This window comes from Pyxicephalus adspersus, chromosome 5 (assembly GCF_032062135.1).
Source record: "Pyxicephalus adspersus chromosome 5, UCB_Pads_2.0, whole genome shotgun sequence".
NCBI classification, from domain to species: domain Eukaryota; kingdom Metazoa; phylum Chordata; class Amphibia; order Anura; family Pyxicephalidae; genus Pyxicephalus; species Pyxicephalus adspersus.
In genome coordinates, this window is record NC_092862.1 from 115,909,945 (window position 1) to 115,923,841 (window position 13,897).

The window sequence follows — 13,897 nt, forward strand, 5'->3', positions numbered from 1 at the left end:
TCATCCCTCCATCCATCTCCGGGCTGGCGCGCCAGGCGCCGCCATTGTCTTTTCTTCTTCCGGGTTCTTCTTCCTACATCAGCAGACCCAGGTGCGGGATCAGGTGATGAAGATGTGAAATTTTTTTTCCCTTTTGACAAAAGGGCTCTAGCATGCACAAAAGGAGCATCCAAGAGCCTCCCGGGATGTGTGACGTAGGTATCCCGGGAGGCGATAGAGAATTAGGGGGTGGTGCTGCACCCATTTTTTTTTTAAAAAAAAAGGTGTTGCACTTAAAAAAAAAAAAAATAATAATTTTTACCTTACATAAAAGGGTTGTCTACCTTTTTATGTAAAGTGCAAATTCTGAGTTTAGGTACGCTTTACCTCCAGTTCCCAGAAAGAATGAATGGCCATGTCATACAGACTGGTATGAGAGGAAGTACAGGGGCTGTACAAAAGTGAGCAGGGAATGCCCTGGGAATGGAGCTTCTTGGTAGGGACAGTTTGAAAGTAGGGCAAACCCAGCATTTCCCTGGTGCCTTTAACTATTCATGGCCCCAAAATACAGAATAGCAGGTGTGCAGGGAGCTGGAATGCTCTGCATTTGGAGCCCCTACTTCATAGTTGCCCAGAGTCCTATTTTGCCCAAAACCATCTCTGCTTCTCAGAAAGAAGGTATTTTGGTTTTACTAGAGTAAGTATCTTCTGAGTCCTCCTCCTGACTTTTTTGAATATAAATTGTAAACAAAAATGTTATTTGTATATAGTCCATCAAACTGCCCTCTGGGACCTTTTAAATTGATCACCAAAGGTAGAGCAGCACAGCAACACTTTACCATCAATAAAACATAACAGAATATTAAGTATTAAAGTCTCTGTACAGTTTTTGAAAAATCCTATGCAGGCATTGCAACATCAAATGCTGCTTGCTTCTTTTTGGTATAATAGTCAAAGATATGAATTTAAAGGCAGAAATCTGTATTCTTAGTTACCTTGGAGACAAACAGCTCTGTAATTTCAACTTTTCATAGTAAATGAGGTTTATTCATACTTTGTTCAAGAACATTTCTGAAAATACTATCTTAAACAAAAAGCCATTTAATAGAACAAAGGGAGCGCTTTTCTGTTCAGTAGCTTTATTACCCTGCAAGTTCCTGCTTTACCTAACAATGACAAAAATATTTTCTAAAGCTCAGTGGTCAGAAGAATAGAAACCCAGGTTTAGCACTACACTGGGACACTTTTTGGCTTTTGAAATTTGGCTGCTACATAATGACAATGACTAAACAACAGTTCTGGCGGCATTAAAGTGTTAAAGCCAACTATTCAGATGGCATGCTGCATTCACGTTCATTCTAACACAAACAACAAAGTTGTGATCAGGGTTTAACATTTTTGCAGTTATCAGCACCCCGTACTGATGTTCTTTAGCCATTTTAAAGTGTATGTATTGCCAAAGTTTTTCTTTATAGTTTTTCATAGGTCAAAGAGGGAATAAAACCCTGGAATGTTATTTGGAAAGTTTTATTTTTATATATAGATATTGGCAGATATTAAAAACTAATTTTTTTTGCAAATTTAAAGTTATAAAATATAATTTAAATGTCTGATTTTTTTTACTTAGTATTAGGCTCTGTAACCCCATGCACAGCAGGATATCAGAAGAGCATTTGCTGACATGAAAAGAGAGAGATGATCTGCTGTTCCTTCAGTTTCCAATCACAGGTAATAAAGAAATTTACTGTAATAAAGAAATTTCAGATAACCAATTTGGCTTAGCTGTCTACACAGACTGTTTAAATACCCCTGCTTAAAATTTCTGGGGCCAACTCACATCAAAACAATTTTTTGTTTTACACAGGGGCTTAATTAGCCACAAAGAAGCAGCCTGCTACATCTGAACAGTGTTAAAATTTTAAAATGACCATAAATGCTATGAATGGCCATAAATGCTATAAATGCCCAAAACACCCCAACAAATAAATGAGGCTTATGTAAGCATTTATGGGGTTTTTAGGTCATTTATGGTATTTTTTTTTTCTTTTTCTACCTCTTCTCCATCACAAAGCATGGTTCAAAAAGCCTTTAAAATATCCAAAAACCCATACAAAAAGTGTATGGGTGTGTTATGGCTATGGCAGGTGGCACAAGATTACCAGGGCCACTCGAATGACTAATGACTCTTGGTCTTCGCCAGAGCACCCAGCAAGGGGTGATTGGCCAGTGATCCTCATGGTCACCAGACAACTTTGCAGCTGAAAGAACACCAAGTTGCAGCTCTTAAGCTGCGTACACACGTGCAATTTTTGTCGTTGGAAAGGATCTTCCCCGATCCTTTCCAACGACAAAGGACTGCACGATGCATGAGCGGTGCTGTACATACAGCACCGTTCATGCTCTATGGAGAGGGGAGGGGGAGAGCGACGGAGCGGCACCCTGCTGCGCACTCTCCCCCTTCCCTTTCATTAGGATCGGTTGTCGTCCATCGTCCGTGGATCCGCCAGGACGGTCGTTCGGACGATGGACGACACCAACTGTACACACGGCAGATTTTCGCCCGATATCTGGCCGATGCCGATTATCGGGCGATAAAAATCTGACGTGTGTACGCAGCTTTAGGCTCTTCCCAGCAGGGGTGAGCAGGTCAGAAAGCTTCAGTGTAGGGATAGCCAGCGATCAGGTACTGAGTAGGCTGGAACCTCAGCATGGTGCCTAAGCAGCAGGCCAGGCTCAGGGCAGGCAGCTGACAAGCAGCAAGGTCAAGACAATCAGAGGTCAGAGCAGGTAGCAAGCAAGGATCAAGGTCTAGACCAACCAGTATTTTCAACCAGAGTTTGGTGGAACCAATGACAGCAATGATCTTTCTGGTGGCATTCCCCCCCCTTGTCAGTATGTAAGAGGCATTTTTCTTACTGACCACCCCACTAATGTACTGTGAGCTGTGAATAAATAATTGTGAAAGGGGTTCCCCAAGACCTGAAAGTTTTTTTTAAGGTTTCCCCCATGTTAAAAAGGTTGAGAAACACTGGTCTAGATGGTTCAAGGTTAGGGCAAGAATCAGGGTTGAGGTCAGGGCAAGGTCAGGTATCTGGAAAGGCAATGAGGCAAGCTCGGTAAGTTACAGGTAACACGCTAAGGATTCAACAACCAGACCTGGATTTAGGAAGGTTTAAATAGGCCTAGCCGCTGATAGGAGGGCAGGATTGAATCCAGGAACCAATCTTCTCATTGGCTGCATCAAATACTTCAAAATCCCCTTCAGCTGTTTACAGCCTCAGTGTTTGTGCAGGGGATGCCAAGAAAGGTGAGAACTAGACTAGGGGGAGGCTAGGTGATAACAGCTAGGGGGAGGCTGGCCATGCTGTAGTTTTCTGTGGGTGGAGTGGTAACAAGGGGTATAAAGGCTATTAAAAATAATGCAAATGTAGACTTAGCAAAAGAGAGATTGTGTATCTCTATGAATGGAATGGACAGAAATACAAACCTTTTCATACAAACCTTTTCATAGGCTTCTCATTTATGCATTTTTATTGTGTATTTAACTGCCTGGAGTTCAGCTTTAAATATAACTTTGGTTAAAGTATTTGAAATGCATGTATTATCTTTACCACTCATTTCAGGTGGTTTCATATTGACCGCAGAATTAAACGTGGGGGTGAAATCAGTTATTAAAAGACACATATGTTTATTAAAACCAAGCACAACCTCAAAACAAAATACAAAAACCCCACTCGTATACTAAGCCCTGTGAGGTCCCATTGACATTACCAACAATGTTTTGGAGGAGTTGCAAGAATGTGTTTCCAAATAGAATTTATAAACTCTTATATAAAGAAACACATAAAGAGCTATTATTATTATTATTATGTGGTTCTGTCAGCTATAGAAGGGAGTCCAGAGAAATGCACATTGTGGTTCAGATAGACAAAGTAGGAGATGCACCCCCTACTACATGCTTACCTCCATCTCACCATTGAGAGAGAAATTGGGGTTAACAAAATAGCAAGTGGGCATTTTTGTGTGACAGGGTAGCATGGTATGATTGATATTTTTTTTTATTTTGTGATCATAAAATATAGGAGTATTAGCCACAAGACCCCCCTCCACCTGTTCCTACATTTATGTTCACTTATACCTCCCTATTAAAGGGAAATTAGGTTTCATGGAAAGGCATTTGTGGCAGGGCAGCACATTTTGTTTTTTTTATGTTCTTTTTTTATGTTCTAATGATGCTATAGCAGGGGTCTGCAACCTGCGGCTCTGGAGCCGCATGCGGCTCTTCAGCCTCCTTGTTGTGGCTCCCTTCGGATGCCGCGGGGAGATCTCTGATGGGGGATCCCCTTCCTCCCAAGACACTGCGGAGGAGGGGGATTCCCTATCCGGTGTTCTAATGAAAAAAATCTACCAGTGAAATAAATCTACCACAGGGCGTGTACAAATGGGTGTGTACAATGACATCCCCCTCCTTTGAACCCCAATTCCTCTGGAATGGGGAGATGTACAAAACCAAAAATATAGGTGCAGGTGGGGGACACCTGTGACTAACACCCCCTAAAATGTAATTGTTAGGCTATCATCAGAACATAAAGAACTCTGCCCATCAAAAAAATCTACCGTTACACATTGCTGGAGGCACCTGAACCCCAATTTCTCTGGAACAGGAAGGGGGTACAGGTGAACAAAATTAGTGGTGCAAGTGGGGGACACCTGTGGCTAACACCTCCTAAAAACTCCACCCATCAAAAAACCCCTACCCTGTTACACATTGTTGGAGGCTTCTAGCACCTAAACCCCAATTTATCTGGAAACGGGGGTACAGGTGAAAAAAATTTGAGGTGCAAGTACGGGACACCTGTGGCTAACACCTCCTAAAAATTCATAAAAACTCTGCCTATCAAAAAAATCTACCCTGTTACACATTGCTGGAAGCATCTAGCATCTGAACCCCAATTTCTCTGGAACGGGGGGGAGGCGGTACAGGTGACCAAAATAGAGGTGCAAGTGGGGGACACTTATGGCTAACACCACCTACAATTGAATCGCTAAGGCATCGTCAGAAAATAAAGAACTCTGCCCATCAAACTAATCTACCCTGTTACACATTGCTGGAGGCTTCTAGCACCTGAACCCCAATTACTCAAGATTGGGGGGTACAGATGAACAAAATTAAAGCTGCAAATGAGGGACACCTGTGGTTAACACCCCTTAAAATTTCATCGCTAAGGCATCGTCAGAACATAAAGAACTCTGCCCATCAAAAAAATCTAGCCTCCAGCTTCTAATGTAACAGGATGATACGTTAGAAGCTGGAGGCTTCTAGGGGCATAGTTCAGTGTTTAATTTATTTCAAAGTAGGCCTACACATGCACACTTGTTGTAACAGGTAAAATTAAAAAAATATTAAAACTTTTAAAAGTTTATAAACTGTGTTATGTTTTGCGGCTCCAGACTATTTTTCTTTAGTGGAAGAGGAGGCAAAATGGCTCTTTTGATAGTAAAGGTTGCTGACCCCTGTGCTATAGTAATTACATTTTAGGATGTGTTAGACACAAGTGTCCCCCACTTGCACCTACATTGTTGGTTTCCTACACCTTACCATTACTGAAAAATTGAGGTTCAAATAAGGTAAGCTGACAGTTAGGTGTAACAAAGCAGGACAGCAAGTTTTGATAGGTATTGTTCTTTTATGTTGAAATTTAGAAATTTATGGGGATGTTAGCAACAAGTGTCCTCCATTTGCACCTACATTTTCAGGCTGCGGGGCAGGGAGAGCTGAAATGTCTCCTCTTTTTAGCATGTCATCTTAGACAATGGCCTAGATGACCTTATAAGAAATTTGGCCCTGGTAGTAATACCTTCTTCTTATACTGTTAGGCACTGGCACCATTCTGCACTCTCTCTAAATTTTTTTACTGTACCCACACCTTTTGTTCCAAAAAATATAGTAGATGTTGGACCAAATATATAAAATAGCTTAAGTTAGTTTCCATGAAGAAAACAAATTTAGAGAGTGTCATCGGCCCACAATAGAAAGTTAGTAGATGTCTACATTTCAAAAGATACTTTCCTCTACTTACTGTAAACATGAGCGAATTTACACACATTAGAAATGTTTTTATTTTGTCCTGATTTACACTTTACCAAAGGTTTGAAAATCTAAAACATCACATGTTTTCTTGCTTAATTGAAGTGTAATTGTTAATTATGACTTGACATGTTTGTAAACAGTGAACTTTTATGATTTTACCCCTCTCAATAAATGCAAGAACATACCTGTGTTACTGTCAGAACCACCAGCAAAATTATAATTTTCAGACCTGCAATCAAATAAAATGTCAATAAACATGAACGTTAGACTATAATATACACATCATTTTTGCTATATTCATGTGATTAATTCTGTGTTTACTAAGTATAATAGTTGGGTCGTGTCAACACATACACACATTGACTTTGGTGTGTCTAGATTTGTTTGATTTGTGAGAGAAGAAAGAGAAGACAGGGAGAAAAAATATCTATATATATACCGGTAATTGGATGTGTGTATGTATGTGTGTATGTATGTTCCACCATCACTCGAAAACGCATGGAGACATTTCAACCAAACTTGCTATACATATGACTGAGACTCATGTGAGTGCACCAGTCATCTTTGTACAGCGCTGTGCTATATGTCAGAGCTATATTTGGATTTGTGTATGTATGTGTGTGTGTGTGCATTGAGACATTTTAACCAAAATTGCTAGACATATGACTCATGTGAGTGCACCGCTGATCTTTATGAAGCTCTGTGGTGGTATATGTCAGAGCTTTATTTGGTGATTACCAGGAAACGCATAGAGACATTTAAACCAAACTTGCTGGACATATGACACTGCTGATCTTTGTACAGCACTGTGATCTATGTCAGAGGTATATAAATGTATATTAATAATGTGTATATTATTATAATAGTATGTATATAAAATTGGATGTATGTATGTATGTGTGGATGTCATCACTAGGAAACGCATTGAGAAATTTAAACCAAACTTGCTAGATATATTACAGTGTGAGTGCACCCCTAATCTTTGTACAGCGTGGTAAATGTCAGAGGAAGATTAGCATGTATGTATGTATGTGTGTATGTGTGTATGTATTGCTCAGTGACAGTGTGCCTTTTGCTTATATTTTTACATACTTTTTTTTGGACTGTTATGAATTTCTGGCCTGTAATAATGCCTTTGAGATAGTGCAAGGCTATTGCCCGAGTGCAATCAAAGGTAAAAAAAAACACCATAGACAAGAAAATCACTATAGCTTTATTTGATTCCTTTTCCTGTATAATTTAAGACTGCAATAAATAAATACCCAGGCAACACCTGGTTATCAGGTAGTAAAAATATAAATATATACATTATATTTCTGAAAAAAAAGTTTAGCCTTAAAGAATATGTATGTAAATAAAAGAACACTTACAAGTTCCCATGTTTGCTCTAAAAGTCTTCTTAAGTGTCTTATCTGAAATACCTTAAACATTCTTTTCAGTTTCGAGTCTTTGTAAAACTGGTCTAATGAGGATATTGTCTGTGATGGGTTACTGGGACGTCTGTGTTACACAATGGAAAGTAACTGCCCCGTAACACATTATCAGGGTCAAGCAACAAGTATCATGTGTCTTCTAATAGGGCTGCCCATCTAGACTTCAGCTAGAATAAGATAAATGATAGCAACAACAGCGCAATTTAATTAGGCTAACTAATATATTAGCATCTTATGTAAATTCAATGAAATTTAACCTGTCTGGAAGCTCATTTTTTTTCTTTATAGTATACATTTCAAATTACAAAAACATTGAGTGAAAATTGAAACAGAATGTGACATTGAAGCTAACAATTTCTAGGAGTTGTGCAAACAAATACAAACAAAAATATATTAAATGCAAACTTTACGTTCAGACTTGCCATGAGGTTGTGGTGCAGTTAGTGCTTTCTCATATCACTAATCCTTTGCCTTGGGGGAGAAACTACATGTAGCATCTACCCACAGCAGCCCAATAGATTTTAGTACCACCCACTGCTGCCCGCTGTGCAAGGGGCAGACTGGCTGGCAATGTGCCAACTGTATTGGTTTGCTGCTTCCGGCTGCAGGTCTTAAAGCAAACTAAACTGAAAACAGAGAAAAACACACTTACCTTTAATTCTGCAGATCCCTGGATCCCGCTGGAGGAGTGTGCTCTATAAGGTTCTGTCCTGAAATCCTCCTCCACCCTGCCATCATCTTTCTCCCTCTTCTTCCTTGTTTTGGCTATGTCACCTAATCTCACGCTGCAAAGGCACAAGATCAGGCCCGCTGTAAAGGGGAAAATAAGAGTGCCAATCTCACTCAAAATCTCACTCGGCATTTCTTTCCCCTCAATATAGGAAAATGCAGTTGTCTACCCTTTTGCATAGAGTAAAGATTTTGGTGATAGGTCCACTTTACCTGTCCTTTGTATGCAATACCTGAAACAGATACACTACATACATTCAGCAATGTTATTCTAGTTATTTATTAGTGGTTTATATTTTGTACATTTGAAAAACATCTTATTTTTTTTCAAAGGCATGGAATGTTTCTTCAGTGTTTAATCTGAGTGTCTAAACGCTCAAGTTTAAAATTCCCAATCGTTCCAATGGGCCGGTCCACACCAGAATGTTTTCTTGATGGGCTGTAAAGAAATTGTATTTGGAAAGAGTTTTTTGGGGCATTTTGGACACATTTTTTCCCTATTCTAACTCTTCTTTGCCACATATCTTGTTTTAAAACATCCTTATTAATGCTTAAAAACTCATATAAAAGCTGCTGGGCTTTAATAAGCTTTCAAAATTAAAGTCATTGTAGACATTTAGTCTTTATTGCTCACAAACATGACTTCTACAAGTGCCCTTGTGTAGACTAGTCCATTGGAATGCATGGGAAAACTCAGGTTAAACGCTGGGAAAATATGTCATTATGCTAACCCACTGTTTACACCAGAGGTAGGCAAACTTTTATAGCCACTAGGCCATTTCAGGGGTGGGCGGGAGTGCATTGGGCCAGACTCTGAGTCCCACCCCAATGGCCCCGCCCACCACCAGGGAACTCCCCCTGAAGTGAAATCCCTTTCCTCTGTATGCATTGCAGAGGAGAGGGATTTCCCTTCAGGGAGTCTTCCCTATTTACCCTGCCGGCGTTGAATATCAAGGCCGGCCGCGGTAAATAGGGGAGCAACAGCAAGGGGGTGGCACCGCAGCTCCGGCGGCTCCGGTAGTTCCTAACACCCCCTGGCCGATCTGGCAGGTAACCGATGCTTCTGGCTGGATCGGCCAGAGCTGACCCGCGGCATTAGGCCGGATCGGCCAGGGGGCGTTAGGCCAGAACGAACTAGCGGCTAGGCCGTATCTGGCCTAAAGGTCTACACTTTCTGAGTCACTGACATACTACTATGTATGTAGATCAGTGTTGTCAGCATCTTGTTGATCAGGTGGTAGTATTATGTTTAATTCTTGTATAATGTTTTCTAGCTATAATTACATTTTATGTTTCAATGTTTCTGTTGTTTCTGATAAAAAGAAAGAGCTCAGCCATGTTTATGGCATCATTTGGATGGCAGGAGACAAATCTGCAGCAGCTTCCCAAACTGTGCATCTCTGAATACTTATTACCGGTAAGTGTCAGTATTCCAAAAAACTAAAATCTATCTCAAGCCAGCCCCCTAAAAAACAGGTTACAGGTTTCAGTATTGAAGAAGAATTTTAAGTTTAGGTTTTTATTTCTGTGATGTGCTATGGGAATATTATTCTTCAACTTCTGTCTCTGAGACACCTGCTAGAAATAGACGACTTTAGGGATTTGTCCTTTGTAATGAACCTCACAGCCCAATTCCAAGCTACAGGTAAAATATCAGTGAACCTGTGTAAAACGTGTATAGTGTTTCATATGAATAGTAGACAACAGCTATGAACCTTATGTCGCTGCACACTCCAACATTTCTAGTGCTCCAGTCTGACTTGTATTGTCCCTTACCATGCCATGTAATTTCAATCTGGTGCATATTATGTAAAATTAGACCCCCCTGTATACTACAGCTATCATTATTATAATAAGCCAGTGCAGTGTCCACATGCCCTCCTCTCCTCTGCCTCCTTTCAGTGTTATTTATCTTACAAATTTACAGGTATGCCTTAAAATTAAATGCAATCATTAAAAAGGACACCTTTCCAAACTGTTTCAACTGTAAAATTTAGAAAATGTCAGTTCATTTTCCACAACTAAATGCATACAATTATTTTTTTAAATGTTTCACAATAGCTATCCTTTCAGGAAGAAAAACTCTCTATGGGTAAACTGAATACAATGGAAGGATTTTGAAACACAATACTGCCCACAGGCCCTGGCACACTGGCAATGAAGGTGTTGAAGTTTTTAATAAATGCCTAGTTGAAGGTTTTGCAACAGAAAGCCCATCTTAAATCTTAGAGTATTATAGATTGCAGGAATTATATCATATAGGATATAAGGAGCCTGTAAGTGTATTTTATCAGAGTGCCAGTGAGACTTTTTAATTAACTCAGCTTCCTAAAGTATACATAACAGGTTTAACCTTAGAAGACTTGATTCATCAGAAAGTTTTTACTGTACTGTGACCTTCAATAAATGCATAAAAGCATATCAAGAATGTTTTATCTCATACAAGAGGCTGCAGGTAATATGACCTTGGGCTCCGTGGTATGCAATTCTGTGAAAGAGGAGGGCAGCCAATTAGAGGAGGTGGAGATAAGGATTCTGGGAATGCTGGCTACATCCCGTAGTTGCTTGTTATGGTGTAAAGAAGAAAAATGTTATTTTAAAAAAAAATGTTTCTTTTTTATTTGGCAGCTATAATAAATCAAAGAAGGAAGCACTGTGAAATAAGACAGACTTTGTTCTATGTAGTAATTTTTTATAACCATTATTATTTTATTAATATTACACAGTATTCATATAGCACCATCATATTACGCAGCACTGTACAAAGTCCATAGTCATACCACTAGCTGTCCCTTAAAGGGGCTTACAATCTAAAGTCCCTACCATAGTCATATGTCTATATACATTTTAAGGTCAATTTTAGGGGGGGGGGGTAGCCAATTAACCTAACTGCATGTTTTGGGGATGTTGGAGGAAACTGAGGAGTAGCCAGTGAGTGGGAGGAGTACCCAGAGGAAATCCACGCAAACACGGGGAGAACCTGCAAACTCCATGCAGATAGTGTCCTAGCCAAGAATCAAACGTGGGACCTAGCACTGCAAAGGCCAGAGTGCTAACAACTGAGCCACCATTCTGCCCCATATGAACAAAAATATAACATTTTAAAACCAGACTTTGGGGCATGTTCACACTAATGGTTAACATTGAACCAAGTATATCAGTTAGTTATCTTTTTTGACTGGTGGTAGTCTTCCATCTACAGAGAAATTTATTTGTGCCCCTTGCAAAGGCTTAAAAATGCCTTAGTTTGCAAGAATTTTTTTACACACATTTTAAGTTCACAAAACAGAGCAAAAAAGGAACCAGCAGCAGCTTGTATACAGCTGAAAAAGCCCAGCAGTGACAGCTTTGGTAAAATACCAGTAGTCTTAGCATATCTCTATAGGAACATAATCATATAAACAAAAACGGCCTACAAACTTCCAGAGTGGGCCTGGAGTCATCCTGAATACAAAAACTCTTTTAGAAACACCAAAGACCTCACCTAATCATGTCATATGTAACCAACTATACTTCTGTAATATTCATCAAGTGATATCAATCCTGCAGCCATGCATATTAAACTTTTAAAACTTTAGGAAACGTAAAATATATATTTATATTTGCTTACATGTGGGACACGTGACTAGATGCAAAAGCGGTAACAGAGAGCCAGGAAAAAAGAAGTAAAGTAAGTTTAAAAGTAAGTTATATCAACTAATGATGCATAATTTATCAGATGAATAATATATGATTAGTAACTAATCATAAAATAATCATATATTAATCATCTGATAAATTATTATTACACAGTATTTATATAGCGCCATCATACAATGTCGATAGTCATGTCACTAACTGTCCCTCAAAGGAGCTCACAATCTAATGTCCCCACCATAGTAATATGTCATTAATATATTCTAAGGTCAATTTTAGGGGGGAAGCCAATCAACTTAACTTGAAAAAATAAAGAAGTGAAACTTGCCTGTAGCTGCAGCATTTCCCACCCTTGTTTTATACTCGAGTCAATCAATTTTTCCTGTTTTCCAAGGTAAAAGTAGGTACCTCGGCATTATACTCGGATCGACTTATACTCGAGTATATACTGTAAATAACTCTTAAGCAAGAAATACTACTCAATACATAGAGTCCTTTATACTTGTATCTTTGTATGAAAATAGGCTTATTTATCAGCTAAATAGAGCATCTTCAAGCAGCCACAATGTGTCTGTGTACAGTTTAGGCATAAGTTACAATCCATATTAGGCTCCATCTTCCATGTCTAGTATAGTACGATTCATTTCATTTATTTACAGGATGTTTAACTGGCCATACAAATCCACATGTATATTTCAGTAAAAAGTCAGTGTATCAGTGGCCGGCAGTGGCGGCGGCCATTTTGCTTCTCTTCCGGCTGGAAGATTGTTTCCTTGCATCACTCCCAACAATTATGCTTTCTGGTGGCCTTGACCTTGGTCCTAACTATTGATTTGCCAGTGTCTGTATAAAGCTGCAAAAAGACTTTGCCACTTCACCAGTGATAACATATTATTTTCTAGGTTTACCACTTGGCTGTCTGACCTTTTGCGTTTTATCCCTGGCTCTGTCAACATTTGGGGTTCCCTGATCATCTGCCAATCTTGGCCCTCCCCAGGCATCATGCCTTACGTAATTAAGCCCTGGGGGCAACTGAGTGTTGGGATGGTGTGACTTGCTTCTCGAGGCTGAGCTTGTCTACAGCTGAAGACTACAGAGACAGTTTGGGGGATTGGTGATGCATTGGCACCTGGTTGCCCCAGGACTTAAAATGCAGGTGCTCATTTTACTTGGCATAATTTTCAACCTATTAAACTATGTTTTGCCTGATAAGTGTGGTGCCTGATGTCACATGAAGAAACCAATCTCAATGACCTTTTATAAAGGACAAAAAACAATTTACAGAATATATTGGCAGTATTACATTTCAACTGTACTCAGATCATCTTTCATTATTCTGACTATACATATAAAAACTGAAAATTGATTATCTGCACTGTGCAAATACACATCATTATTCTTTATAAAATACATCCAGGCATATTTTAGTCTTTCCTTCAAGATTCATATTGTAAAATGAACAGGTAGATTTACTGTACATTCAGACATTGGGATGGAAAGTGGTGGATGCGGCTAACAGTAGGCCTCTGTGCAAAGCTAGCTTGGTAAGAACCCCCCCAATACCCTAACTTACATTGGAGACCAAGGGAATTGGTAAAATTGTGAAAGATCTGTGGCAGACGAGGCCAACAGAGGGCGCCTGTGCAGAACTGATTTGGACCGTCCCACTGATCAGCCTCTGTTGGCTGAGGAGGATCAAGGGTTCTTATGCAGTGGCACACTTTAAACCTCCCTATGTCTGCCCCTGGATCTGGGGCACAAGATGCATAACACCTTATTAAACTTGATCAGTCAGGATGCTACATTTCTAATAATTATACTTGAATCTCACTGTTTTTTGAGACTTCCTTTGAGATTGAATTTTGAAACATATACACTTACACTTACCTTAATTTACCGACTTTATCATCACTACGATATCTAGCATACATAGGTTAGAGTGAGTGATGGTATGACTGATTGATTTTTGATTAATTATCAAATTAAAGTTTCATGTTTGGCTAGCTTTATTCAATGTTCCTCTGAATGA